The 24,813-nt window shown below is 38.4% G+C and overlaps 1 long non-coding RNA gene across 1 annotated transcript in view; it reads left to right on the forward strand.

The window, feature by feature from the left end:
- LOC110403710 overlaps positions 285–24,813 on the forward strand; it is a 30,107-nt gene continuing 5,578 nt past the window's right edge. Inside the window, exons 1-2 of the long non-coding RNA XR_002441804.1 lie at positions 285–683; positions 21,048–21,137. This is a non-coding gene — a long non-coding RNA (uncharacterized LOC110403710). The remainder of the gene's footprint in view (positions 684–21,047; positions 21,138–24,813) is intronic.

The raw sequence follows: 24,813 nt of genomic DNA on the forward strand, positions 1-24,813 counted from the left end.
CAGTTTTGTTTATCTACTTCCATAAGCTGAATATGTTGATGCTGTGAAGATTGTTTTTTACCATTCAAAAAACATTCAGTAATAAGAGGGCTTCCCTTTAAAGGGGCAGCTGTTTTGGAGAATTTGGGGAATGGGGAACGTGGGACAGGAGACTTACGTGGAATGGAAGAAACTCTGTAACTCTGTACAGATATTCCAAGTAGGTTGAGAAATAGGATTTATTTATTTCCTTCTTTTTTAAAAAAGGAGGATTGCAGGCTGAGAAGAAATGAGAGGAAAAAAAATCTCTGGATAGGGGGATTTGGAAAGATTCAAAAGCAAAGCTGTGAACAGTGGAAGAAATGATGGAACATGTTTATAAAGAATACTGGATATCCACGAGGCTGCCACAACTTTCTCTTTGTCACGAACCAGGGATAACTTCTTTGTCCTCCTCTTTGGCTTGACATACTGTATGGAAACTGTTAGGTCATAGCCCGAACAAGTGATTGAGCACCTGCTGAAGGGGCATGGCCAGACCTGGGAGCACAGGTGCAAGCAATTCACTTGTGCAACCGGAAGGAGTGGACCCAGACCCCACCCCGCCCTAACCTCATCTAAGGGCTGGCAACCAAAGGAGGAGTGTCTCGGCTTGGAGATTACCTCCTATCAAAGTTTCCAGTGAATGCTGGTCCTTGGAAAGGGTAAGTTATTCCTTCTTCATTACCGAGTTGTGACTACTACCTTTCTTAGGTGATCTGACACTGGTTAAAGGCAAATATATCAACTGCCTCCTATCCTTACGCATAATAAGGACATAATCTCTTCTGCCAACTTGAAATTACTTCTGCCTCCCAGCATCTCAGTTCCTCAGAATCAGTTTCCTCAGCTTTTCCCGTTATGTGAATACCAGACCTGCATAGATGTGTACCCTGGTCTTGCTCTGAAATTCCTCTTCAATCCACAAAAACAGAGTCTATGCGTAAAGCAGCCTTGGGCACTGTGGTAGGAAGAGTTTGTTCTGTTTAGCTTCAATGAATCGTGCTATCTTGATAGAAGTGGCATAGATCAGCAACAAAAACATTCTAGATGAAACACAGCAGAAAGCAAGAGCAGAGCTGAAGTGACTTTTATTCTATATGGATTCCTAGACAGTCCCTACTGTATGCTTTTTTTCCCTTTTAAATACTTCTGAAATATTAGGCTGTTGCAAAGTGACGGGTCTTTTGTGGATCTAGCCTATCATATGTCTCTCTGATCATGGTGCAGGTGGTGAGGAAGGGAACACTTGCTTTGTGAGTGCTCTTATCATAGGTATATACTAAGAACTTGAATGCTCTTCCTCCTTTGCTGCCCTACAACCTTGCTGATGATTTGCAGTAGGTGGTAGGGAGCTTTCCCAGCACAACCAATTTGCAACACATGACTTTTTGCTCTCACAAATGTGTTTTCTGAGTCTATTGCATTCTGACCTCAAGAGACTGAATGCAGTTGCATTTCCACTTCCAGCAATGGTGTTCCCCGCCACGGAAAACGTCCATCGTATTGTCTTGTTTCCTGTCTATTCTTGTGCCTTGTAATTGTTACCAAATCCCCTTCCTTTCCTTCCTACAAGGATGCAATTGCCATTTGCTAGCAGCACCATGGAGTAAAGTTTGGAGTTCTGTGCTCTGTGTTAATATTAGTCATTTTTCTTTCAAACCTTTCATTTACTTACTGCTTTCCTTGTGATAGAAGTATGATTCAGGGTAATAACATTAAATGTGTACGTATGTGTTTATGCAAATGGGTTGTGGGCCAGAAGTGCTCTGAGAGAGTGGTGCGTTATGTAAATGACCTCCAGTAACACTTATTTTCTTTTAAGAATTGGAATGAAATGACCACAGTTACATTTACTTGGCGCTACTTAAATAACTATTTTTTTTAAAGTGTTTTCTTAAAAATAATGAACAGCCTATTTTTTCCATGAATTATGTGTCCTCCCCTATTCATCTTTCCCCAGCATTGATTAGATTTAAAAATTAAAGTTACTGCGATTAAAATGGCTATAGAAAGACAGAGGAGTTCACTGAGATCAGTGGTGAATATGTCTATCACTAGTCTGGGCACCTTGTTCGGAACTTTTTCTTCTTGTTAATACCTCTAACGTTTAGGACTTGAAGAAATCTTGTGTTCTTGTTACTGGCCTTTTATTCATAAGATGGGAGTGTGCATGCATACATAAAGTCCTCCTACTCACTGCTGCCTCTTTCCTGTCTGTACTTTGGCCTTGTTTATTCTTTTATTCAGGGAGGATGAAAAAAAATGGAAATTTATAACTCTTCCACTCTTTTCTTATTTATTTATTTTTTTAAAAAATAAAAAGCAGAAGGCTTTGGCTTGCTGTTCTTCCTCCTACCCATTGCCTGAGACTTCCCATTCGGGGAGTTAAACATACAAACATATGTCATACAAAAGTGGCATAAATACCATATGCAAACAGATTCTTCTGTGTGGGTGGCAAGTGCAAAACCCATCTTCTGGCACGCAAAAAAAAACCTGACTCTGCTTCTCTAAAAACTTTTAAGAAAGAAAAATTTTACCAGGGAGGTTAGGATCAGGTAAAATGTAACTCTGTTTTGCATTCTGAGAAGGACTGAGGGATTCTTCTAGAGTGGTTTTTTGTCTGGCTTTTTTTGTTTAGTGACCTGAACTCTTGCAGAAGTTCACAGGGTCTGCAAAACTAGTTCAAATCTACACTGTATTTTAATTCCTCTTTCCCTGAACTTATAAACCCTTGTGGTTTCCAAGGGCAATTCAATGTAAAAAGGAAGAACTCTACCTAATGGGAGAGCTTCATTGAATTGGAATGGAAGGGAAAAACAAACAAATTGGGGGGGGGGGGGGGAAGCTGGCACGAGTTTATGGCCCATATATACATAGGATTTATACTGACAAGCAGACTTATCCTTGCTGGCATGAATCCCAGAAACCACAGTGGCTGGCAAGTCTGCCCAGAAATGGGTTGCACCAATAGTGTGAAATGCTTGTTCCCCATCTCCTGGGGAGGGCTCAAAACATGATAACTGCTGAGTAACGGGATTTGGCTGAAGAAATTAAAAATGACACTCTCCCTAGTGGAATCTCTCAAGGGAAATGGATGGAAGATATTTGCGGTAGCAGATTCAAGCTGAGTGTCAAATCATTTCTTAATTTGAAAGTTTTCTTCGCTCATCTTTGCCATACTTCTGCACTCTTTCTGCATCCTATTTCAGCACTGCTAATCTGTTTTCACACGGAACAGTTTTTTTTTCTTTTTCCCAGAGTTTCTTCTGTGCAACAAAGACCATAACCCCAACTAACTATGACACCAGCCTTTCTGGTATTAGATTAATCACTTCAGTAAGAATATTAAAATTAGATATGAAATTATGTCTCCAATGAATTTAAGTATCATTGCTTGCACTCAGGCAAAATTTCAAGCGACCTCCCTTGTACCCACTCAGTGTCATACTCCATGTGTTAGACTTACTTAACTGCTCTCACCTCAGCTGAAAAGTATCTTGCACTGCTCTTCTCCAGCTTTTGATTCACCAGGGATACAGGCTTTCCAGGGAAGTGCTCTCATGCTACACTAAAGCCCTGGCTATACCTTCAGGTGGGCCTAAGCTCATAAGTGACTATTTGAAAGATGCGCTCCCGTGGAGGGGAGGCAGCACTGGCACTCCTCTCTTCTAGCATGTGGGTGTAATTTTTTTTTTTTTTTTAATCAAGCTCTGTTCTTGTCACCATCTTTCCGTAGAAGTGTAGGAACTAGACTAGCTCCTTATAAAAAATAAATAAATAAAAATTTTTTTTTGAAGTGCCACTAATCCATGTGAACTGAGAAACAAACTGCTTAGATGTATAGATATGAATCCTGTTAGGAAAACTTTGACTTGCTTTTAAGATTTTGGTGAGAGTTCAACTTCAGACTCCTGTAGTTAACCTTTTCTTTGTCCTTTCCTTACACTCTCCCTATACTACATCCTCAACTATAATATTTCAAGTGTTTTTCATTTCATCTTTCTTCTGGTTAGACTGAAGTAAAATTGTGGGAGTTATCTTGCCTTTGTTAGATTTTCTACATTTGGTGTTATTTCCAAATTTCAGTTGATAACAAGAAGGTACAATTAATTCTTTCAGAATTTGGACACCTTTGGATTTCTCCTGATGCTCTCTGTCAAGTATAGCACTGCATGCTCCAGCATTATTGCTGCCTTCTGTTTCAGACCTATTGCAACTACCTGCCCATTTGCTTGCAACAATATGAAGCAAATAAGAGTAAAAATGTTTCGCAGGTGACAGTCATCTTTATTTGCAGACTTCAAAGACAGAGCTGAGATTATATTTATTTGTAGAATATTAAAAGATTAAAAGGCAGTGGATTGCTCCAGCAATTCTTTTGCTTTGTTGAGTGAGCCTTTGCCATCCAAGATTACCAGAGGATTTAAAGAAGTGTGGCCAGCAGGTCAAGGGAGGCAATCTTCCTCCTCTTTGCTACACTGGTGAGGCTACATCTAGAGTACTGTGCCCACTTCTGGGCTCCTCAGTACAAGAAAGACAGGAAACTTCTAGAGAAAGTCCAGCGGAGGGCCCAAAGATTATGAAAGTCCTGGAGCATCTCCCTGTGAGGAAAGGCTGAGAGACCTGGGACTGCTTAGCTGGGAGAAGACTGGGGGGGAGATCTTATCAATGCTTATCAATATCTAATGGGCAGGAGTCAAGTGGATGGGGACAGGCTCTTTTAAATGGTGCCCCGTGACAGAACAGGCAATGGGCACAGACTGGAACACAGGAAGTTCAATTAAAACATAGGAAAAAATTTCTTTACGTTGTTTCTGAGCTTGGCCACCTTCAGGCTTCCCAGAGAGGCTGTGGAGTCTCCTTCTCTGGACATAATCAAAACCCACTGGGATGCTTTCCTGTGTAATCTGCTGTAGGGGGTTGGACTAGGGAATCTCCTGAGGTCCCTTCCAACCCCTATGGTTCAGTGATTCTGTAAGCGATGAATAAATGGTTGGGGTTATTTTCAGTGATGAGTCAGAGATGCTTTTCCAAGAAATATTATCTACATTCAAAATTGTTTAAGTTCACTTTCTTCTCTCCCTTTTTCTTATATATTTACATCTCTGCATCCATATTCTTTTAATTGCTGCTGTCTCTTGTTTTGGAAAGGTATTTCTTTTTTTCGTGGAATTAGTATTTAGCTCTTTGTGTGCCTGAAGAAAACGAATTGTGACCCTATTCCCATTCAACCAAATTACAGTTGGCTCCTAGTATGTACAATGTTTGAAAACTTCTGCCATTTAGAAACCAGTAGGCATAATTTGAACATGCTGTGCCCATAGAACAGAAGGTGTACTTAATGCTTCCTCTTATTTTCTTCAAGTCAATAGCAGATTTTCCATTGATCTCAAGAGGTGGAACAAGAATTTACATGCAATTATTTTGGGCGGTAGATTATGATCTATAGAACAGGTGACGGGACTCGCGTGGAATCGTTCAGCCTGAATTTTCAGTGAGAAAATGCCTCAGAAAAGATGTTGCAAGTCTGAAATAATTGTAAGGAGGTTATAATATGAAGATCCTTGTGATTGAATCTGGTCTATCAGTGCATTATTGCATCTCCTGGCCCCAGTGAGCAGATAGGCTGACACAGCATAGTTCCCTGCTGACCTCTCAGCAATGGCTGATTGACTTTGCAAGGATTTTTCATTTCGGAAAGACTTGCAATTTCCTGAAATGACTTGAAAGAATCACATCATCTTATTTCGTATTCACATTTGCTTGCATCAGTTATTTTGGGAGGTAGAAGGTGGAGTGTGTGTGAGAAACTTTCTATGAAAGAAGTTGGCTGTTTTCCATAAAAAGCATTTTTCTGACCTTGGTACCAGTGTCTCTCTACCCACCTATATTTAAAGAGGATTTCATTGTACTGGGATAGAAGAGGTTACCCAAAACCCCAAGCACTTTATTTGTATTACTGTGAAGAAGTATCTTTATAGCTAAACTTCTACCTACTGTTGAGAAATAGCACAATGGAGAGTCAAAAATAATTAAGATGTGGATGTTTAGAAGACAGGTGATTGCAGGTATGAGGATGAGTTGTCTTCCCACAGACTCAGCAGGTTCTGGAGAAAATGGCCAGGGAAGGGGTATTTCTGGTACACAATCTACAGGTAACTTGGCTTGGTTCATTAGAAATCTGCCTGGGCGGGAAAAAAAAAAACAACAACAACAATAGTAAAAGGACTTTGAGACCCAGCCTGTTATAATCTGTGAAATACTTTGAATTTCCCAAATCATGGCTAATATATTGTACTTTATCTTCTTCCAGCAAATAAATTGCACAAGACTGAAAAACACTGTACAAGCTGCGGTTCGTGTCCAGCTGTCTGTAAAACAGAGTTTCCAGAGGGAAATCTGAAACACAAGTGTATGTTTGGTTTTCCTTACATGGAAAATTGTTTCTGTTCATCTTCTGCTCACTCCACTGATTCCAATTCATTTTTAAGCTGTGGTTTTCTCTCTTCTGTGGCTGTGAACTTAAAGATTGGTCAGCTTGATTAAGGTGAACTAAGAGAAAGCTATTTCAGAGGATATGAGACTCAAATGGAAGGTCTTTGCTCCTTCTACCTTAGATAGTGATTTCTGCTGTGGGAAGGAGTTTATCTAGCTTGCATGCATCAGCTGGAAGAGAAGATGAGAATTGTGACTGGGGAAGTACCTTTTTCCTGTCCCCAATGACTGTTTAAAATTGGTTCCTGAGGTATCCCTAGGGATATCTGCACTCGTTAATCACTACATGCAGTGCATCTTCTAACTGATCTGTCTATCTTTACTTGGGTGACAGTGAACTGCCAGTCTATTGGTATATTTTCTACCTAGATGAACCTATCATCTGAATAGAATTTCTCCTGTTGGATTTGGACATTCAACCAGAGTTTTCTGAGCTGAAATAATAGCTTGATAACGAGATTATGAAATACTTACCTTTTCTATAGCATCTTTCACTAAGATGTCTTAGAATGCATTGGAATTGGGGTTTAAAGAGAGGTAAAATGACCTCTGACCTCTATCTAGTCTGTTACCGTTAATTAATATCAGTGCTCCAGTTTCTCTCTGTGGCTGAAGTTTTCTGACTTGATGTTCATTACCTGTGCTTCGATCTTGGTTTTCACATGCACTGATGTGTAAACTTACTGCACTCTGAGACTTTCAGAGGAAGATATAGTGTTTAGACAAGTAAGCTTTCTCCAGGCTTCAGTGGCAGTTGAGGCACATGTTAAAATACGACTTTAACCAACTGCATATTTGTGCAAGATTCTTTATTGCCTGGATTTACAAAACTGGTGGTACAGTTATCATTTTCCATCTGTGTTTTTACTGGCAAAAAAAAAAGTGATATTAAGAAGTAGAAGCCAGACCATTTATATACTTCTTAAATTAAGATATATAGTGATTGCAACAACAGTTTTCCAGGTTAGATGTCTAATTCATCTGAATGCACCAAGAATCTAATTCTATTTTTAATCTTTATTTTAGAAATATTGATTAATCCACTTAGATGAGGACTTAAGCTGAAATTTCTTTGGGTAAAGAAACTCTCATTTTAGTTCCTAGCACAGTGAAGTCCTACTCTGTACTGTCCTTAGTCCTGGGTAATGGCATATTATATTCTGTGGGCTGATAGCAACAGTAAAACTTTGTCTTCCAGACAAGTTTGCTACCATCATCTGGTAGCACCACGATTTCAGAGGAATTAGTGGACAGGATACACTCCAAGCCCTCCAGTAGTCATTAGGAGCAGGATGGAAGCCACTTTAATCCTGGCCAGCAATTCATCCACAACTCTTGAAATGCTCCAGGTATGCTCCAGCTCTCCCTGCCCCCATGTGCCAGACCTGGGAAGCTGGAAAATTCTCCAAAGTGAGCAGGTAGGGGAACAAAGCCTCTGCCCATATGGTACTCTCGCCACTATCACTGGCCTCAACGTAGTATCCCAGAATCCCAAATAACAGCCACAGCAGAAGAAAATCTGATCTGAGAAAAATAAATTGGCCAGTAATTCCGTTTTTAGAGAAAGGCCAGCTGAATATTAATTAGAATCAATGGCAATTACTGTGCTAGGAAGAAACAAATTAAAATTAAATCAATTAAAGGTAATGCCTTGTAGGAAGGACAATGATATTTAATTTAAATTGTTTTAAAGGGTATTTCACACTCTTAAGTTGTTATTTCCATTGAGACATTTTAAACATTTTGCACTAAAAACTGAATTTTCTCCTCAAAGGCAGGGAGCAAAAAGCATGTTGGCAGCATTTTATTCTCAAAAATAGGTCATGAATTACACAGATACCACTCCATCCTATAATTATTTGCAAGTTTAATAAAGCTAATTGGTCTTGTTAAATTGGGGGGCATGAGAAGGAGGTCTAAACTGTAAATAGCAGAAACTTTTTTCAAAACAGTATTTTATATTCTGGATTTCCTTGATCTTTTTTCTACTATAATTATTATTTTTTCTTAAACTAGCAATCCAAGAAAAATGTTTTGTAAAAAGGCTTGCTTATATAATATGTATTTATCATGAAATATTTTTTCTTTGAGCTTCTAAACATAGAATCCTGGAATATTAATAGGCAAATATTCCTCTACTTTTCTATTTCTTAAAAAAAGAGGTGTGGGAAGCAAGAAGTAACTAAATTTCTCCTAAGGCTTGTACTATGCCCTGAAAAAAGAAGCATTTCCTATAACTGATGATGGGTTTAACCAGCTCCAGTCTGACTTTTTGGTACATGGGTAAAATCAGATTTTTCAAAATGTGTTAACTACTGCCATCCCATGGTTCCTTTGCAGAGGTTTTTAATACTGACTACATAAGCAATATAGCATACTCCATACAGTGTGTCTGCATTTGTATCATGTTCTCCTCTCTCAAGACCTCTGCTCATACAGATTGAATAGTAGATTTTGTAGCAGTTTTTAGTAGGTTTTTTTTTTTTCAAAGAAAATGTTTCCCAACTGGTAAGGGATGCATTTTGTGTGATATTCCTTGTTCTTTCTATTCCTTGCCCTCATTCCTTGAGGGGCTATAAATCCAGCCCTCTGTTCTGTTGCAAATGATTTTAAAAAAATGTGTGTATATTTTCTCTAACACACATTGTGTGTATATACCAGTACTCCTTTTTCTACCCTCTGTAATTAGGATGAACATGTGGTTCCAACTTATAAAGGGTGCCTTAGTGTAAAAGCACTGGTTGCAGACGTGTAACATTGCCTGAAGTCCTGCTGGGGAAGGGAGGGAGAAAGCTCCCAGCAGAAGCTGGCCTGGTTATGAGACCAGGATGGACAGCATTCAGCCTTCAATAAGGTGAATGCAGCTGATTGGAGGACATCTCATGCGAACAAGGGCTTTGCTGGATACAGCATTACATGAAAAGGCTGGGAATCACTGTTCTGAGGCATATCAAGTGCATCTTAATCAGATTTTTTCCTCAGCCCATAAATCTTCAGCAAAGCAGAGCAATATTATCCCAGGAAAAAAACCAACAGTGATTGTAGATGCTCTTTGTCTGAAGCTTTGCATATTCTCTGAAGGATGCACATTTTGTGTCAGGCCATCTGCTTAGGGGATCTCAATAACTCAGGCTGCTTCATGGCTTAAATTACTTGAAGTTATTATTTATAATTTTGTAACTGTCTTGATGTCAGTGCAACACTGTAGAGGCTTGATGTGTCTTTCTAGAGAGAGCTGTATTTCTGAAACTTCCTTCCTCTGCTAGCACCTTCTCTATGGAATATATCCTCTTGAGTGAGTGTCTTTCTTTGAAACCCAGACAGCCTTCATTCAAGGACAACAGTGGAGCCAAGGGAACACTATGCAACCTTAATCAAGAGTTGCTTTGCCTGGTATTTTGGCTATTTAACCACCTTCAAGATACAGACTGTGCAGATTAGCACTCCATAATTAATTGTTTATACCAATGCAGCAGCACTGTATTAGTTTTGGCTGCATTCAGGAAAAAGGTTTTCTTTTTTTCTCTGAGGGGAGAAATACAGCTTATCAAATGTTTTTCACCTCCTTCCTTTTATGAGTTTTAAATATATATTACTTTTTTCCATTTACTTTCCACACAACGTTTCCATCCAGTTCTCCTAACACATGAAGAAATTGGCTCCAAAATTTTGAAGGCAGTTACTTTTCCTTATTCATGAAGTAGAAATAGCTTTGATACAGTTGGGAAAGTGACTCCTAATTCAATTATGTTTTGAGGCGAAATCTATAGAACACTCAAGTAAACAACTTGAAAATTAAAGAATGGTGCCTTTCTCTGGAGCTGAGTGCAGACTTTCTTCTGATGCAATCTGTAAGAACTCCACAGAGTTCTTCTGTAGTAGTCAAAAACCTGATCTTTTTCTAACACTTAGAGGTTTTCTTTTCACTGAAGCTAGGGGGATTCAAGGATGTAGGTGCCTAAGTTTCATGGTTACTGCTGATTAAAGCATTGCTTAAATACAAGCATAGTATGCCATAAAGTCTGCATGAAAATCAGTGACCTTTCTTTTAATAGGCTTCACAAGGTGTTTATCAAACTCTCTCAGTAACCATCAATTAGATAAGCCATTTTGTAGAATAATCGGTCATAAAACTTATTGCTGTAAGTACTGATAATTTCCTCACACCTTTGGTACAACATTTGTGGTGGTTTTGAATGGGTTTTGCATTTACTGTGTGTAAGAGAAGTGATGTTTACTGCCTGCACAAGCCTCCAGAGAAGCATTTTGTGTAGCTCTAATTCAAACTAGACCAGCTGGGCAGATAAATCATCAAGTAAAAATACGTCATTGCTATTAGAATTTTCTTGAGAAATGAACAAAGCTGGGTATGCTTCTCTTCCCGTTTCTCCTAAAAAATGCTGAATTTACTATAATTAGTTTTGTTCTCTACAGAAATCTTCATTTAATGGTAATACTATTAAACAAGTGAAATACAAATTACAAGTGACATTTATATGATCATAATCACTCCTTCCTGGCTGCCAGGATGGATTTTTTTTCAGAGAAGAACCTGCATTTTTGCAGATGGCATGAAAAAAAATGAGGCTTGCAGAACACACCATTATTCCTGCGAGGCCGTCAGTTCATTAGTTGAAGCAGCCAAGTCTTGACGAGCTGCAACTGATCAGCAAATGGGAAATGAGCAGGAGTATAAATTCCCAGCAAACCGAATCATTAACATTTGCTGCCTGCATCCTAGAAACACAGTAAATCAAAAGTGTCATGATATATCAAGACAAAATATCATTACTAATTGGGATTAATTTGCTGCTGTGGGATTGATGACCTTTGCTGAAAGAAAATAAAACTGCTCGTTAACTCTTGTTACTTAGGTTCTTCTTTATCTTTTTCTTTGAGGGTGCAATAAGATTTCAGAAGACAGACTCTTCTAAAAGGTGCCATGCTTTTTGCACTTTCACTCTTTACATGGTCAGATATGACACTTAAAAAAATATATTCACATGCATGTGGAGAGGTTTATTAAATAAAAAGGAGAAAAATTTGTGCAAGGTTGAATTGACGTTATTCTTTTTTCCAGTTGTGTAATGGAGGAGGATCCACTGTCATCTTCATTGAGCATTCTTACTGTTTCCCAGAATGCTCAATGATATTTCCAAAAGTGCTCTCCTCTCTAAGCGTGTTTCAGCTGCAAGCCAGCCCCCTGGTATCTCCTGAGCAACAGGAGCTCTGCTCAGGGAGCACCCGAAGTGCTGGGGGCAGCTGTAGCCCTCCGCTGTTTTCAGCTGGCTGCCACAACAGGAACTGGGGAAGCATTTGCTGGCAGACGCAGCCTTTAGCATTGTGCGTGCCTTGGGGGAGGGGAACATTGTGAGAGGAGAACAAACTCTCTAATTAGCAAGTCTTCCACACTATATTTCACAACACAGTGGTGTGAAGTATTGTTGGGGATAATTAACTGTTTCATACAAGGCAGACTGTATTGGGGACAAGCTGAGCATTGAAGGGGAAAACAAGATTAGACAATGATGATGGAAGTTGAGCTGACCTTTTCAGGGAAGTAATACGCTTTCTCATGTGGCTGAGCAAGGGTGTTTTTTTGCTGTGTGGGAGACAAGGTGTTAGGCTGACCAGTACGTGTTAGTTGTACAGAAGCATGACTTGGGTCAGAAGCGTACCCAACCCAACTGACTTTCCTTCTTTTGCATGTTCCATTCCTATTTATGGTAAAGAATTGAGAAAAGGAGAGGAAGAAAACTGTGGTAAGAAATGGAAAAATGGAATAGCATGCATGACCCATCAACCACCATCAGCACGTCTATTTTCCTCTTGTATTATCTGTCAGCATACCTGCTGAATAGCACTAAATGATTGCCACAAGCTTGACTGTTCAGACTTTCCTACATCCCGCTTTCCATCCTTGTGCTTGTACAACTATCTCAGGTGGAGTCCCTAAAACTTTTCTTTTGCCAGTCCTTCCTGAGGAGATAGTTAAGCTGGCAAAATATTCCTCTTGCTCTTTACACACCATTAGGCATTTTTGTGCCTGTTTCAGTGCGAAGTCACCATATGCTTGAATACTTGCTTGCTGATGAGTTGCTCCCCAGGTCTGTCTTAATGTGTCCCCAAGCCCTCAGCAAATTATAGCTAAGCATCTATTTAGTCTGCCAGGTTTATACATGATCTTCGTTTATTTCTGATGTTTGCCCCTTTGTAATGATTTCTTGGCTTTCCTGCAGATTAAATCATTATGTCTCTGTAAATACAGGTCATGAAGTTATTATGGAGCTCCATGACTGTAATGGAAGTAGAGAATAGTACAGTTACAGCACACTTATGTGATTTAGGTTTCTAATCTTCGAACTTTCCTTTCTTAATGTCTCATAAGTTTTAGCAATACAAGAGGCTTTTACCACTTTCTTCCACTCCTGGTCTGGAGTCATTACCCTGTGTTTGTTTTCTTTATTTCCCAGAAAGAGCTCTCTTTTCCTGTTATAGGCAACTTTTCTGCCTCCCTCCCCTCTTTTTATTTGTTTGTTATATTTCTTGGCAAATAGGGGAGAAGGTGTATGTATGTGGAGATCAAACATGCATACAAATCGTGCTGTCTCTAGGTTCTTGCTTCATTGTGAAGCAATATAACAGTTCTAGTAACATTGACTGCAGTACTCCAACATTGATACTAACACTAAAAAGGGAAGGGGACAGTGGTCTATAAATAATTAAGGGAGAGGGGGAAAATCATTTGTTCTCTAGTTAATGCTATATCTAAGCTCATGTTTCAGCTCGAGACATGCTACAGCCAAAATGGATATGCCAAGGTCAGTCTGAATTCTGCATAGAGCTCTCCTTGAAATAACGCTCTCTTGTTCAGAGAGCAGGACTAAGTACAGATTTGATCTAAAACTAACAGCATAACTTCTGGAGTTTGTGTTAGCTCATGCTTATATAAGCTTTAACTTGCAGTTCTGTAGATCTGCCTTATATCCTCACTTTGGTATCTTTACAGTGGTGTATGCAAGAAATGTCAGGCTGGATAAGGCTTCTCCTATGGCAGAAGTCAGATTGGGCCAATAGATAGGTTTCTTGTAAATACCATGGGGGGGAATACTGGCTGGAAATGGAAAGACATATATGAAAATACCGGAAGGTACTATGACAATCTGAGGCCACTTAGAGCACTTAGTAGTTCTGCCTTCAAAGATTACAAGATTTTGGACTGAAGTGGGACGTTTATCAGGAATTCCCAAGATGAGGAAGGGCACATTTGCATCAGTAATACATTTAGCCAGAGAAAAATCTGAAGAAAATAAATCCACAGACTGAAGAAATGGCAGGAGTAGAGGGGGGAAGAAACATGCTTTAATGTTGTTGCATATTTGACTTCAGTGTGAGAGATAAGTTGGGTTTGATGTATGTTTAGATAGCATATTGCTCTTCAAAACAGAAGACAAATATTAAGAAGCTGTGCTCCTGTCAATGACTAAATGAAAACAAAACAAATGAACAAAAACCCCTCATTATGATGTACTGCATTGTCCTTATGGTCCTGATCTTGGGGCTTGCTTGTTAATATGTGTATAGGATAGCTTCAGATGCATGATAAACTACCAGCTTGCCTACTGAGCTCAAGCTGGCTTTATTAATGCCATCATAAAAAGCACATGCACAGTATCCCATTAATTTAAAAATAAAAGTTGGTTCAATTCAATAATATAATTGATTGTTCCCAGTACTGAACTTCGGATTCGGTCACCTGAAGTGTAGCAATGTATCAAGATCCATAACAAGGCTTTCTTAAAACATGCAGTCAAACCCTTGAACCTATTGTACTTCTGAATTCATAGTCAGAGACAGCTATGCATTAGGGAGGCTATTTAAGTTACTTCCATTACAGTCTAAGCTGATCGTGCTTCTTTATATGATGCATAGATTGCTACAGCAAACTATTTATGCTGTGGTTGTGATTTGCGGACTTTTCCCCACATCACTTAAAACATGTGTTCATATCTGTATATAATCACTTTATAATGATTATTATGATGAAATACTATAATATTAGTAGGTTATTTAAAATCCTTGTCTGTCATGGACTTTCTTTTCCCATTGAACCAAGCATAGCTGTTGACACAGATAATTACTTTTTCAGCGGACTTCTGCCTTATCGAACAATGGCAGATGACAGCAGCTGAAAGCTGCTTTAGGTTGGGAAGGCTTCTGGCACTCTTGTCTGTCTGCTCTTAATTTGCTATACTTCAACATTCACAAGCTCCCAATGAAAAAGGAATGTAGTTCTTTTACCACTTTTAAAAGCCAAATCTCAGGATAAACTGTCTTGTTTGTTATTTTTCATAAATTGCTAAAAGTGGATCGGGACAGCGACCATTGGTAGTGTTCCTTGCAGGTGTCTGGCCAATATTAATCAGGGATAACAGCCACAGAAAAATGCTGTGTGAAAGTGGGGAGTTACATGGGTAAACTTGCAACAGGCTTTCAGCCCACCTAGGAAATGTCTGTTCATATTTTCATAAACAAAGAGAAACTCTACATATTATGACTTCTGTTATTACAGGAAAGATCTCTATTTTATTTAAATAAAGAGAATCCACCTGAATAAATTGGAAAGGGAAAAGCAAAAATGAAAATGCAAGTCTTCATGAGTGCATAATATAAACTGAAAGACAGGGAAAAGTGGTTTTCCTAATAATTTATGTCCTGCAGGAAGATGCAGCGCAGGTTGTTAAAAATGAAGTGAATCGTTTTATCAAGAAAATAGGAAGAATTTTGCCCTTTCAAAAAGGGCCAATATAAGAAAATACAGAAGGGAAACTTTCAGAAATTACTGTGTGTTGCATGCATTATGATATGGCCAGGTGCCTTCTGTATGCGAACAGAAGCCTCCTAGAAACAGTGCTCTCACACTAAGGACTTGACATAGACCTGTGTATGATTATGTGATTTACCATGATAAAGATTTATTGGTGCTGTATCCAACAAACATCTCATACCCTGCAGAAGGGGAGAAGTCTGTCGTTTTCTCTGTAACACAGTGCAGAGGAAGCCATACAAAACTTCAGGTCTTCCTGACCACTACAGTAAGTACAGCACAGAGTTCCTCAACTTGCTTAATGATGGTAGAATAGCTGAGTGTACAGAAAGGACTCTGCCAAAAGTTACATTCACTAAGCAGTTAGTATAAAATCCTTTTGATTTTCTGGAAGTTATTTCTGGAAAAATCTGAGGAGCAAGAAAGAATCAACTCTTCTGCCTAATATTTTTCTTAGATTTTTTTGTATAGACAAAGGAATATTTGCTTCCTTAGGAAGGTCAGGTCTTGCATTTGCCGTGTTACCTATAGCTCCCTATCTAAGTTGGACTCAAAGGCAGGATTCACCTGGTGTTCTGTGCCTCCAGCTGACACCAAAAATACTGTGGTGTCTTTCCAAAAACTGTTTGTTCATCAACTTGTAGGGGTGTATCTTCTATCCTCACATTTAGAGCAGATGAGTACCTGGAAATGAAAGCAGGCTCATCTTCTGAAATTTCCCACAGGTTCCCTATAGTGACATATTCCCTCTATTAGAAAACCAATTTTTGTTATCTTTATGGATTAACTCAATTTTATGTAAACAGAGGACATGAAATTAGGATCAAACCAAGTGTCAAAGCTTGAGTTGATCAAAAGTCTGAGCTGATAGTTCTCTGATGTTCTCTGATATATTTCAGTAACTTTAAGACCTCTTTTTAATACAAGATCACATTGTTGCACTCAGGAACACCATATGAAAATTACTGATGCAAATGCTCCCTAAAAACACGTGGACTAAGCATTAGGAGACTAATCTCCTAAATCCAGAGGGCAGCATATTTTCAGCCAAACAAGTGGATTGACCCTTCTAAGAGCATCTTCCAAAGCCTTCTCTGTGAGGAGAAGGTATACTTAAATATGAATGCATATATGTTTACATACAGATGTATGTATATGTGGGTTTATACACTGGTACAGTCAGTTATATCACTTTATTTACAGTGTGTCATTACCTAAAACTCAGTTGAAACCTTGATGTCTTCCTGTGAAAATACAGAATTCCTATCCTTTTTCCAATTACTTTAGGTAAAAAAAACTACGAGTACATCACAGAGATCTGTGCCCACCCGGGAGCATTCTTTACACATGGCTAAAAAAAAAAAAAAAAAAAACAACAAAGGAAAAGGGCGGGTGTTAAAAAGGAGGAATGTGCTACAGACCAAGCACTTCCCCCTTTTTTTTTTTAATATATACAGTATCTTGTCACAATGCTTTCAACAGTTATTGTTTTTAGTACAAAGCATTGTCATGAATGTGTAAGACATCTGGTAACTCATTTTTGGTAGTACTTTTGTTTTTGCAGCTGTATCCCAATCAGAGCATTTAAACATTGTGATCAAAAGTAAAAATGTTCATTTTCTGTAAAGTAATTAGAGGTAATTTTTATATTGTTAGCTGCTTAAGGAGCGATCTAACATGAAGATATCTCTGTAATTGCAGGCTTTCAAAATCTAATGTCTAAAGTTTTGGCACTGGGTTGAAGTTGCAGACGTTTTAGAAGTAGGGAACGATTCACTTTTTTCCACTTGGAGAAATTCAGTTCCACCCCTTTGCTTCATCCGCACATCCATGTCAGATGCCATTCTGTCAGACTGCTCCTCTGCTGCCATCTGTCGCACAGAAACAAAAAATAATGAAATATTGGTGGGAAGGCTCAATCTCTAATGCCATACTGCCAACATCTGCCTCTGATGCTGTAGGCCAACACGATAAAATAGGAGGCATTACATTCTGAGCCATTCTCATAAATGAAACCCATTTTGAAGTGACCCTATGTCTACGCCTCTTTGCTGGTCTTAAGAAAACATGGGGTGGGGGGAATAGTGAGCAGGTAGCGCGAAGGGGGTTGGTTGTGTTATTTGTTGTTTGTCTGGGTTGTGCGCATCTGTCCATATGGCATAGTGGTTATTTGGGTTGGTTTTTTTGGGTTGGTTTTTTGATTGGTTAGCTTGCAGACCATGTTAGTTCCAAACCTCTGAGCGATCAACCTGATCAGCAAAGGTCTTTCAGGTCCAAATCCTCCCTGATTTCAAGTAGGAGTTTGTTGAGGGTCTGAATGACTTTATTGATGTTTAGTCCATAATTTATTAGAATTTTCTGAACTTTAAAAGCCTTCTCTGGAATTTACATTCTCAAATCCTGTTACACAAGGTCTTTGCCAGCATGTTTCCACTACATTCAGAGGTAACCACATGGCTAAGCCCTACACAATTAGCTGCGTGTTCGTATGTTCTTCAGCACTGTTACCTGAAGATCTGACGTTGCTAAAGATTTGTTTGATCAAACAAAGTGATGTAATTCAGGTATTTAGGCAATATATACTACTATTTCTAAAGGGCATGGTGTTAATGGAGCTTCAGCCTATGTGCTGTGTCTTGCCCTGCTAAAGCTGTTATTGTTTTAGGATCTGCTGCTACTTTTGCTGCCAGCCTTGCGCTTGCTTTATAAATCTTTCTTTTCTAACTACATATTGTGGTAATCACTGCTGAGTTTCGATAACTTCTGATTGCCTAGAAATTGGAGGCTCACAGCCCAGTAAAGTTACAGAAGTTCTAGCATTATTTTAACGGGATTTCAGTCTCGCTTTGTGTCTCTTTGTTTTCATTTGTAAAAGCTAAACTATAAAATATGAAAGGAAGATTAGATAGTCTATCTGCAGTTGCAGCAAAATATGAAAATTGTTAAGGCAAATGTACATTTTGAAGTGTGTTGGCTACTTGAAATGTTCCTACAAATAATTTAACCCTTTTGCTGGCATAATTCAGTCACTGCAAAACTTGCTTATGCTATTACTTTGCATTCATGTATAATACCTTGCCATTTGGTTCATTGTTGTCACTGATATCTCTAAGTAAAAATGGAAACATTCATTTTGTGATAGCATTACATTAATATCAACACTGGGGAAAAAAAATACAGATATTAACTTTGTAGAGCTTTATCCTACTCTTCAGAAATTGCAGTGTAGTCTCATTCTTTTGTCTCTTTTGTTCTGTATTATCCTCACATCAGGTAATAAGAACTAAAATTATTGTTATGGCCTTCAAATGGGTCATAATTTGATTCACTATTGAAACTAGTAAATGACAGTTTTATCCACAGTTTGTGATATTCATATTACATTTTTGCCAACCATAGATCATTTGAGGGACAAATTGCTTCTGCAAATATATTTAACAATGGATAGCATAAACAAGAATGTACTTATGTGACTCTTCTAGATACAGTGTTTGATCATTCTATCAAATATACAGCATGCATTTTAAAGAGGGCAGAGTCTACAGAATAGCTTTTGCAGCAATATTTAGTGAACTTTGATTCAGGTTTAGCTCATGATAGCTATCAATAATCAAATTATTATCCAGGTTTTGGTATTAAAGTTTCTATTCTCAATTGCTTGACTAGCTTTACTGAAATACAACATTTTAAGGAGTAACTGTTTGGAGAAAAGCCTGTAGGTAAGAGCAAAACTGAGAGGGGGCAAATACGCCTAGATTCACCACTTACAGCTGCCAATGAAGAAAGTCACTTCCAAACATTCCACAGTGAAGGCAAGATGAGAAGAGAAAGGGGATAGACATCCAGGAGAAGGAAATAGATAATTATGACTGATCTCTGCTGAAATAAGACATAAAAGAAAAAAAAACTGAGTTACTATTTCCCAGTGTGTCAGCGCTGTCAATAGAAAGAGGTCTGCTCTTCAAGCTTTAGAGCAGATAGAACACATATTATTGATTAAAAAGGGACTTATTTTTAATTTGTTAGGTTTTCTTGTGTGCTGGAGTACTTCTTATTGAGCATGTTAATTTTTCACTATCACTATATATGTAGCTCTGTGGTACCAAGAGAAGAGTACATTCTACATGGATTTCTGAGCAAAGGACAATGATATCACTACTAGTAAATGTGATGTTAATGATCTGGGTTCACCAAAGGTCATGGCACTTGCAGTGAAATCCTAAAGGGATACAAAGGTGACTTGGGTAACCCTCTTCAACAAGAGGCCAGTTCTAGTCAATTATATTGCACTGGTTGTCCTTAAGTTCCAGACAGTTCTATCTGATGTGAATAAATGTTCCTCTGTTCCCACAGCTCCAGCAAACTAAGCTATTAGTTATTTATAAATATCTTCTAAATTTCCCTCAGTAAATGCTATTGATCCAGCATGAGAAGTGCTGCTCCTTCCAATGTTGTTTTATTTTTCAGCAGTTTCCTCATTACTGGTTCCCTGTATTCCTTTTGTATCCCAGTAATCACATTTGTAAGGTGATTCCTTTATCTTCTGTGTTTTCTATAAGTGTTTTAAAATGGTGACTTTCTCTTACAATTTTGGTCATTGGCTTGGCTCAACCTACTAAAGAACACAGCTAGCACTAAGCCACATGTCTGTGTTATGGTCAACTCTGCATTCATAATGCCTGTGCTGTCTCAATTTTCAGCACGTTGTGATCTCTTTTTTTAATGAAAAATATACACGGAAACCTAATAGGACCTATGCAGAACGGCTATCATCCATGGACTTGCATTTTAACTGATAACTGCAATGAAATTTGAACATTTTAGATAGATCTATGTTGCCATGAATTTAAAACTTGTATTTAGCTCCCGTAATTCCCTGGGCTCAGATTTTCTAATGAACTAACACTTAATGTAAGGATAAATTCTCATCACAAAGCACAGCTCATAACAGTTTAAGTTCAGTTTATGGTCTGTTGATCGGCTAAGGCTGAGTTAATTGAAAGTAATTATAAACAGACTATTTGCAAACCATGAAAAAGAAAATCAGAGTGAAAAATTAAGCCTCCATGGTACAATTCAGTGAGTCTTACGGTTGGAGAAAAGAAGCTGTAATGCAAACATAATTTCTCAGCTACAATGTTCTTCCTACTATTATTATTTGAAAAATAAATGCAAATAGATAGAGTACTTTCTACTGAGCAGCAGGTCCTGGTGCCACTGAATTTCTCCGGAGTAAATAATTTTCTTCCTCCTTAGGCTTAACTCTAAGTGGGATACTTACTCTGCACCCAGCTAACCCTGGAAAAAAAAACACAAATCTTATGAAATATATTTGTTTCAATGAGATTGCATTAATATTACTTTAGGCTTCTTGTTTATTTATATCTTTCTGGAACTGAGTATTCAAATGGCAGAATCAGTTTTGGCTGGGAAGGGTGATGAGCACATATATTACAGGGCAAAAAGATTGGCTTGTTCTTGAAGACATTCATCCATTGCAGAACTGACCAGTTCAGAGGGAACAAAGCTGAACAAGAGATCTGCCTTAGCATTGTTCATATGCACAGCTGGAGAGACAGTAGGATCTAGTGGCTGTAGTGCTACAACAGAAACCAGTGCATGTGAGGCATGCCATGAACCCAGGATGAGAACTGCATCATTTCTTATTTATTTTTTTTTCCCATATCTTCTTTTCTCTTAGGAAGTTACCTCTGTCTCTTGACATGATACTCAGATACCCACAGTTTGGACTTGGGCTAAAGCCTCTGGGAAGCTGTGTAATGTAAATAAGGTACTGGTGCTCTTGTCATTTTCTGGTTGTTTATAAAGCTCAAGACACAAAATAAAGATAAATGGGATGGTATTGGGCAAATAACCCAATAGCATGAATGCCCATCCAGACTCCAAAACTTACTGCAGAAAACAAGTTATATATATACTTAGTTACTCTACAAGCCAATTTTTAAAGAGTTTCTACCTCTTCACCTTGCTGTTTCTTGACTTCTCTATCAGAACATCAGCATGAACTTTCATAAATTCTTGTAGGTGCTTGTCTTGCTACTTTCTTCAGAAGTCAGTGTAAACAGAGAGAAATCTTATTAACACTGACCATCTACCCAGATGTCCATAGCACTGTGTAGTGTCATCCTTTTCCTACAACAAGGATACCTTCCAGATTCATCTATTAGCTTTGGTACCACACAGACCCCAAAATATTGGCTCAAATCTATGGCTCTTCCCGGAAACATTTTTAATTCTAGACATATGGCTTCATTATTTTTGTGTGTGTGTGTGTGTGTGTGTTTCTGTGTGGAGACAGGAGGTGGATGATCCTTGTGGGTCCCTTTCAACTCAGAGTACTCTGTTCTAAAAGTGAGTGCTCCTGGGATTGCATATTATTCTTACAGCATGTCTAAACTGCTATTCTCAGTCTTTGGAAGGTAAAACCTTCCCTTTGTGAGGTGCTGTCTTGCCATCTTTTCTCCTCCACTGTCCTCATATGCAAACAAGTAGAAGCTCCTCAGAAAGAGAATTTCCAGCTTTATAGACAATAACCAAAACATTGCTGTGTAAATAAGTTATGTGAATAGTTTCAGAATTTAATTTCTTCTCCATCTCCCTTCTTTCTCGCAGCCAGTGCAGGATAAGTGGAGCCCGTGTCAACTAGTCATTTAAAGGCAAAAGCCCAAACACTACACTTCTGAATGTTTCAAAAGCCTTATAACAGGGACTCTTTAAAAGCCAATCTTGCAAGTAAATTGAATAGTATGAGGAAATCATGTAATTGCTGGAGTGCATCCAGACTGATTTTTCAGAAATGCAACCAAAACTAGAGGGAAGTGTCTGCTTAGTTTTACTTGGTCCTATTAACATCTGACATCTTACTAGCAGACAGCATGCCCAGGAAAACACAACTTACTTCAAATTTAAATCTACAGATTCTCATCCAAGTCTGTGAGAATATTTGAATCAGTAAAAGCCAAAATAGTTGAAAACTCTCTTGTAGAGACTTGATCATTGATCATTATAGAGAATTGATAATTTCATCAATAAATTTACCTTTATGGAATAGCTATTATAAGTTGTTCCCTTCTTGTTGGTGGAATTTAGTCCTTTGTTTCATCAAGGCTAGTCTGCTTTTTTTCTTCTGGAAAATAATTATGGCAATTTTCTCTTCGGCAAGGTTTCCACGAGCATTTGAAGCTCAAGATTAATGGAAGGCTTACACCTATCAATGTTTGTAATACATAACATAGTTAAACATTGTATGGAGAGCTGACAAAAATTATTTGGGGATAAAAAAGACTTGCTGCAAACTATTTCATTTTTCTTTATTTTTTTTAGTGGGAAGGGGAGGCATTAATATTTTAGGTCATTTTAACACTGCAGTTCACATGGATGTGACGCCTAGCAGTAGCTGTGGTTTGGGTAACTTGTTCTGGAACACTTGTGTTGCTTGTCAGTTCACCTCCTTGATCACCTACCAAAGTCTGCTCTTCAGCTAACTCTTGGTACGTATGGTTGACTATGCAGCATGTGTATGCAGCCCTGTTAGCATGCTACCGAGCACTAGGTTGAGGCTGACCATTCTGAGGATTCACATAACAAATAATTCTGAGCACACTGGCACAGAATCCAAGCATGGAAGAAATAAACTGAAAGAAAAGAAAAAGCTATCTGAGAGAGCTGACTCTGGCATTTAGGCAGTATGGAGCTAAGGATTCTCTGAACCCTGGTCATTACTGCAAGACACTAAAAAATGCAATTGAACTGTTGTCTAATTTGAAAGGACCACCATTCAGTTCCAATCCACAAATGTTCAATCAGCATTTTGGTACTGCTTTGTTTATTTGTTCCCAGGAACCTTCTACTCCAGGAAAAACATATTTGAGCATTTTACTCAATTGAGAGAAAAACAGTACCAGCATGTTAAAATATACCATAATGCAGAAATTCTTGGTTTCATAAAATTCTACGTTTCTGTAGACATGTCTGAAATACATAGTTGTGTAAGATATCTGGCTGCCTTTGATGTTAGTTTCCATAACTAAAATATATACATAAAAAAAAAAATGGGGCTTATTATTGTTATGAGAACTAAATGAGAACTTTAATAATAGCTCACTTTTAGGTAAGTATGTAGTGATGTACATTTAGAGATAAGAGGCATTTTATACAATCTAGAAATTTAAAATGTGAGTTTAAAGCATAAATCTGCAAATAAAGCCATCTAATAGCAAGTAAAATGAGAAAGGTGATAAGAGAGTCATGATTCATGGCACAAGCCACCTGCATTATGAATGATCAATGAACATTATCATTAGAACAATGGCATACTCTTACAATTATGGGACATTATAAATGCAAATATGATGCGCCATAATATTGCTTTGTATGCAATGAAATACAAAAGCCACATTTAAATAATAATGTTAAGGTTGTGATCCAAATTGACAAAACCTTGAACAGTCTGTTAAGCTGACATGATTTCATTCTTAACCTTTTCACGACTGTCAGAAAAGAAATGGATTTGGAGAATGTGTTTATGAAACATCAGGATTTGCTGATGATATTGGAAATGTGTGTTTGTTCTTAGCAGATGGGAGGCCAAAGCAAATAGATGTAATTTCTTCTCCTCTGTTTTGAGGTCATCTTATTGATTTTGCAGTTGCTTCTGTGTAGCTGAGAGGTGAGCCAAGTTATACCCCAGTTGATTGGGGTGGGAGGAGGAGGAGAGAGACTGCAAAAATTACAGTACAGTAACCAAGCTAACAGAAATGACAGCAGACACCAAAAATCACTCTGTTCATCTAGTGAATTTCTCTGTTTAATTCTTCATTCCAGGGCAGACATCATACTCTTTGAAAAAGATAAAGTCATATTTCAGTAGCGAATCAGTCACTTACTCAAAGCGTGCAGTGCTGTGCAGCAGTTTCTGTGTTCTAATTCATCAGGTTCTGCCACGATGCTCCAGTGGGAAGGCAGTAGGCCTGCAGTTTTCATGTAACTCCTATGAAAAGGCATTGTACATTTCTAGTGTATCCAGGGTAAATAAACAGCATGGAGAGGGGGATGCAATCAGCAGCGTGGAGGCCAGCTGTACTGCATTCCTTTTGGTTAAGGGTCATGAAGGAGTAAGGAAAACACTGTAGATGAACAGTATTAAGTGGTATCACTTAAGTCAGTGGCAAAGCTGATTTTAATGGGATCAGGAGTTCAGCTCAATGATCATTCCTGAACAGTACTGTCATATTGTAGAATCATCGAATGGCTTAGGTTGGAAGAGAACTCAAAGATCATCTAATTCCAGCCCTCCTGCTGCAGGCAGGGTTGCCAGCCACTAAATCAGCACTAGTTCAGGCTGCCCAGGTCCCCATCCAACCTGGAGTCGCAATGTAACTTTACAGATGTTGATAATGGCTTTTTTTCTTTGCATTCCTGAGGTCACTGTGCATCCCTCTCTCCTT

Source organism: Numida meleagris, chromosome 9 (assembly GCF_002078875.1).
Source record: "Numida meleagris isolate 19003 breed g44 Domestic line chromosome 9, NumMel1.0, whole genome shotgun sequence".
In the NCBI taxonomy this organism is placed as follows: Eukaryota; Metazoa; Chordata; class Aves; order Galliformes; family Numididae; genus Numida; species Numida meleagris.